This window comes from Triticum dicoccoides, chromosome 5B (assembly GCF_002162155.2).
Source record: "Triticum dicoccoides isolate Atlit2015 ecotype Zavitan chromosome 5B, WEW_v2.0, whole genome shotgun sequence".
Lineage (NCBI taxonomy): Eukaryota > Viridiplantae > Streptophyta > Magnoliopsida > Poales > Poaceae > Triticum > Triticum dicoccoides.
Window position 1 is genome coordinate 36,999,976 of NC_041389.1, and position 6,258 is coordinate 37,006,233.

Here is a 6,258-nt window from a genome sequence, read left to right on the forward strand (position 1 = left end):
TTCCCTGCAGCGATCAGCTCGTCGCAGAGGGACTTGATCTTCCCGACATAGTCGGTGATGGAGGAGTTGCCCTTCTGCAGGTTGGCGAGGGCAATCCTGACGTTGGTGGTCTGAGAACGGGTGTGAGATGCAAGCATCCCCTCCAACGTGTTCCAGAGTTCAGCCGCGGTGTGACATGATGCAACCTGGATGGCGATCTCACGGGGCAGTGTCGTCAAGAGATAAGAGAAAACTTGCTGATCTTGAGCATACCAGGTTTGGAATTCAGGGTTTGGCGCCTTCGCCGTCGTCTTGCCATCCGATGAAGCGACATCAATCTGCATGGGCGGCGGTGCCTGCTCGACGTCGAGGTACTTGGCCATCTGTGCGCCTCGGATGGCCGAGAGCACCGTCGCCCGCCATAGGGCCTGATTGCCCTTCATGAGCTTCTCGGTGGCAGCATGCGCGAATGGCGAGGATGGGAAGGAACTTGAAGACGACGCCATGGATGTGCTCGAGGATGGCTCTGAGTTACCATGTAAAAGCTACGATGGTGGAAGCGTATGTCATCTGTGATAGGGACGCGTACGTGTTTATATAATGAACCAAATACAAGATCGGTAGGTTGTTGTTGTGGCTTGACCCCTAGTCCAAGTCTATACACAAGATAGAGATCAATCTACACAACAACCTACTCGGGATACAACTCCACACACGTACACAAGTTATACCGTGACAACTATGTCACGTACACAACTACTAGCCTATCTAACAGTGATGGCCCCTTCGGACTGCACAGAAATGATGGAGATGATTAATGTTTCAGTTTGGCTCAAGACTTCACTGGAATCCTCTAGCTAGGACCTCGTTAGCGAAATGCGTAAGCCTGGTCTGCAAAGCGCCGCACCCGTGTTATCATGTTTTTTTTTAGCGAGCGAGAGAACTGGAAGAGCATGTATCGATTTTGTCCTTACTTTTGTCAGGATTTGTAGAACCGGTAGTCGGTGTTTTAATTTGTTAAAGATCGTACATTCACTGGTAAAGTGTCACACATTTTATGATCTAAAGTATCGGCTCTTCTGTGGTCTAAATATATCCAGGCCGCAGAGGCTGCCTGCTGGACTGATAGTGGACGTCTCACCACGGCCATTTAATCCCCGCATGCTTTGGTGGGTGATAGCCATCAATCCCGTAGAACTTATGTGGGTTACCTACTTACCTGGGCATAAGTGGGATCCCACTTCCGAAATGATTCAACTGCAACACGGTAAACAGCAGAACCAAGGTTCCCTCGGACTGAGAGGATGTCCTTCCTCGAGCCCGCATGCGCGTCCTCGTACCACTGCGACGAGAATGCAGTGACCGTCCAATGGTTCACCACGGTCTTACTGGTGAGCTGGCTTCTCTACACCTGCGCCTTCTTGGCCTTGCCGAGGCCGGCCATTATGAGCATCTTCTTGAGGCCTTGTTCGGTTGCGGGTGAATTCGAGTGGATTGAAGGGGTTTGAGGGGGATTTAAACCTCTTTTAAGTCAAAATATGAATCAATCCCTGCCAATCCCCTCCAATCCTCTTGGGAAGAGGATTAACCGAACAAAGCCTGAAGTAGAAGCTAGCGTTAACCAGCGGCTGCATGGACAGGTAGAGTGAGCGTGAAACCCAAGGACACCGTGGCGCCCGCGTCAATCGGGCGGCAGGGGTGGTAATAAGCCTACGCGGCGGCACCTCCTCTGACCTGACGAGAGAAATGTATCGGGGGCAAGGGGATGGTAATTGGGAAAAGTGGGTTCCCGTTGGGTTAGTGTAAGTACAATAGCAGACTTAGAGTCCGTTACTCCGTTTACATGGCAATTTTGTCTATGTGAAGAAGAGAGACATGAAAAATAAGAGGAGTGGACTCTAATGCAAGAGCCTAACTATATGTGTATTCCTAGGCAGATGCAATAAATATGAGGAAAGAGATAGAGATAAGGTGAAAAAAAAGTACTCTTATGGCCAACCTTGTATATGACTAACTATAAGTGTTGACTATATATGACATGACAACTTCATATAGGCAGCAATTGGCTACATAAGCATATAGTTAGGCATCAATTGACATGAAAACTTCATAGAGACAAGGTGAAAAAAAATACTCTTATAGCCCATCTTAGCATGCAGGAAGAGAGAACACCCCAACAGCCGTTCGCTGGTCAGCATGCATGAGCGAAGTGACCGACAATGTGTTTCAAAAACTGTTCAGAATTTCTAAAGAATAATTTAATTTCCGGAAAATGTTGAGAATACCAAAAATTGTTCAAATTTTTGGAAATGTGCAGTTTTTCACAATTTGTAAAAAAATGTCCAAATTTTCAAAATTTGTTCAGATTTTCAAAAAAGTTTGAATTTTAAATTTTGTTACTATTTTTAAAAAAATTGGATTTTTGAAAAAAAAATGATTTTCCAAAATAATTTGAAATTTTCAAATTTTGATTAAATTTTAAAAAAGATCAAACTTTCACATCTGTTTAATTTAAAAAAATCATTTAAATTTTAAAAAAATGTTGTTTTTTCATGTTTCAAAAAATTGTTCACTTATTTGAAAATATCGGTTGTTACAGTGCCGACCGACATGTCTAAACAGATGCAAGCTGCCAAATAGAGTCACAGCTTAGCATGTCTCAGCACATACGCAGCTACCAAACAACAACAAATGCATTTACTCAGCACGTCTACATTGAGCATATATCAGAGGAGAACAACCATGCTGGGTAAGGAATGCTACCAAACACACCCTCTAATTTCTCTGCTTGTCCAATGGGAGCCCAATAAGCAGATTAAGTGGGATGGGCTGGTTAGTCCTACCTAATCCTACTCACACATGCAACCTGAAATGTTTCTAAAAAAAACCTGCAACCTGAAATAATATGATAAAATACGTTGCGGTAAATCTGGTTTAGTAGTTACTTTCTTTTAGTGATCAGAACAATTTTATATCTGTTTACAGAGGACTTAGGGCATGTACAATGGTTGATAAGATAGTCTTATCTTAAGTCTTGCATGTAAATTAGAGATGATAAAATACCATGTCTACAATGGGTCATTTCTTAGCCTTATTTTCAATAATTAGCTGCTCCTAAAAATATGATGAGACAAATTATGCTAAGAGATCATCTCTTGTCTTCTCTTAAATAAGAGAAGACAAGCCTTATCTTATGATTTCTCTCTCCTCCACCTCATCATTTATCCTACATGGCACTCTTAAGATAGAACCATTGTACATGCCCTTAATTGACGGGATTGAATTTCCGCCTAAAGCTAACCAGTTTCTTAACGATAAAACTCTTAACAGTAAGCTCTTCGCGTGAACTATGGTGCAGAATTGATATGTGGCCTTTGGCCTTTGATTTCTTTTGCAAGCATACACTGTTAGCGAAACGCATGATTGATTAGTTTAGTTTTGTAGACAGACGGGTCACTAGAAGGGCGAGCATATCGGTAAAGAAGATTCCGGAAACTTCCAGTGTCATAGCATCGACGTATATGCATGTCAAACAAAGCAAACAGGCCACGCACTGTTAGATCTCGTGGCTTGCTGATTGCAAAGCTTGGCTTTGACCTAAATATCTCTACCTACTTGCTGCCACCTGGCCTCCATGATTACCAGCAAGCCAAAATCAAGCGAAGCTCTTGTAGCTACCACGTATATATATGCACTCAAGTACTCGGACACGTCCTGTGTCAACTCTCTCTATATATATTGGCGTACGTACGTACACGTAACGGAGTGAGAGGGTACTAACTGAGGCTGAGAGCGAATTCCGAGGAGACAAATCATAACATGGCTAATTTGATTGTTCCCTCCTTGGGAACATTTGTACAAGTATAAACTCATAAAAGGAAAAACTTGCCTCCCTTCCCGAGCCCTAGATCGAGTGCCCCCAAGCCGCCCCTCGCCCCCCTTCATCCCCTCGCCGTCATCGGAGGAGGCTCTCACGGGGCGGATGGCGGCGGTGGGGCTTTCTCCTCGTGTGGTGACAGGTTCTCACGGTGGATGGAGCTCATGCCCTTTTGTTATGCAGTGTCGGGGCTTCCTAGGCAGTGTCTCTGGAGGCAGTGACCGTGGTAGCATCGTTGGTGAGCTCACGGGCTTCGGTCCGACGAATCCTTCCAACGACTTGGGAGCGGGGTGGTGGGGCCCCCTCCCTCGCGACTTGGTTATGTGTCGGCCTTTGATGGTTGCGGCGGCGGTGGGACATCATATTTGTCTGTTTCGACTGGATTCAGCTCGTAGCCGTTTATAGGCGGCAAGGTTGGGCCCTTGCGTGGAGGTAGCACCATTGCCACACTAGAGTTGGGCGTTTCGGCGGGCTAGCAACGCTTTTCGGGCCCTGGCTATGTGAGCTTTGAAGACATGCCGCCGTCGGTCGTTGTCCGCTTTGGGGGTCACCGTGGAGCTCTCCTTCTTCCTCCACCATAGCATCCATGTGTGCGTGGCCGGGTTTTTGTTTTTGGCATAGGCCAGCGTGAACCTCATGCGGTTATTTTGGTGACTACCATGTGGATGGTTCGATGCAGCGAAGTCAAAATCGCTTGCTCACAGAGAAGTGACGACAATGACTCTTGCGGGCAACCTTGCTGATGCTCTTCCTCTCGGCGATGTGTGTGGACTGTATGTGGGTGGCCAGATAGGCCGTTGGTGCCTCGTGCTTTGGGGTGTGTGGTGACTGATTTCGCCCGGTTTTTTGTAATTAACTGGGCAATTGTCCTATTCTTAATCGGCCTTTTCTAAAGGAAAAACTAGGCAGTCACATTGGTTCGACACGGTCCATCTGCATTACACTGTGCCTGGTGAAGTACGTATTAATCAACAACATGTGGTGTAGCCATATAACTTCACGTACATTTTGTGAATGATTTGACAATTGTTGACTACGCCTCCTGCGAGGTTAACATCACATACATTGAAGAACGCATAAGCACTATTAATTGGATTCATGCAAGTCGATCAAAATTGCCCTATCAGCATCAACGGACAGGATGATCGAGAGACCCGACACAGTACAAGTTGGTAGGCAACAGAAGGCCTAGGAAGCTAGGAAGAGTGACACGTGTGGCCATGGTGCACATTAGTTTTGATATTTCCCGGCCCAATTATTGATGGGAAAGCTTCAGGACGTACTAGTACATAATGAGTAACATAATGAGAACAAAGGAATTAGGGGATGATTTGATTATTGATGTGATATCAACTGCATATATATACAATATATTTGCATTTGTGGCTAATTATAGTCCAAAATGGTTTCTTTTTGTCTTGTTTGCTCGGCTTGCAATCATTCTGCCAACGCAAACTTAAGTCTTTTCAGCCACTTCCTGTAACAACAAAAAGGGGTTAACATGGGTTTTAATTTGTCCGTAAAAGGTCATGGCCTTTTCTAACCATCGCATCCTGATTTAAATTTTATTTAATTATTTTGGCACAGTTGATACTTTGCAACCATTTCGAAAAACAATATCATCATGTCCAGCTCTGTGATGTGTCGAGTCAATGCAGAAGATAGCGCGTCGCCGCATGCATGCCGCTCCATCATCGGAGCCAACACATCATCGTTGATCGCGGGCGGGAACTTAACAAGGCCGTGGTCGAGCCGATCTAGTGCCTCGGAGAAGATGCTGTCACCACCGGAAAACCCAAACAAGCGTTCATTATTAATCATTGGCCTCACGATGGAACCCAAGGACGACTAATGCGATGAAGATGAGGCTAGAGGACCAAACCGCAGAAGAAAGCCCTAGTCGCCCCCGCGTTGACATACCTTACAAATCATAGCCTTACCGTCTAGAAAGGACAGTAGGAATCTACGCCACCAACCCATCGACACTAATGTAGATGACACCGTCGAGATGTGAACGCTCGAGGAAAACTTATTCACCAATTTGGTGTCGCCGCCATCATCAAGGAAGCGCCACCACATAACCCTAATCTATCTACAGGCTCACGCCGAGGCACCGGGGTTGCCCACCCATCACGGCGCAGCAGTGGCAGGCGAAGGAGAGAGGAATCCTCAGGCTCAACGTCGGCGGCAGTTAAAGGTGGGGAATGGGTCCCCCCCCCCCCCTCCTAATCACCTCTCATGGCAGAGGGGAAAGGGGAGGAGAGTGCCCAATGATTATTTTTTTCAAGGTTCTTCTATATTAATAAGAACATGAGTTCAAGTAGACTTTTCTTGAAATAGTCAGGTCAATCTTCGGTGTTATGTCGGTGCATCAATAAAGGGATTTCGGTAGGAGGTTCTTG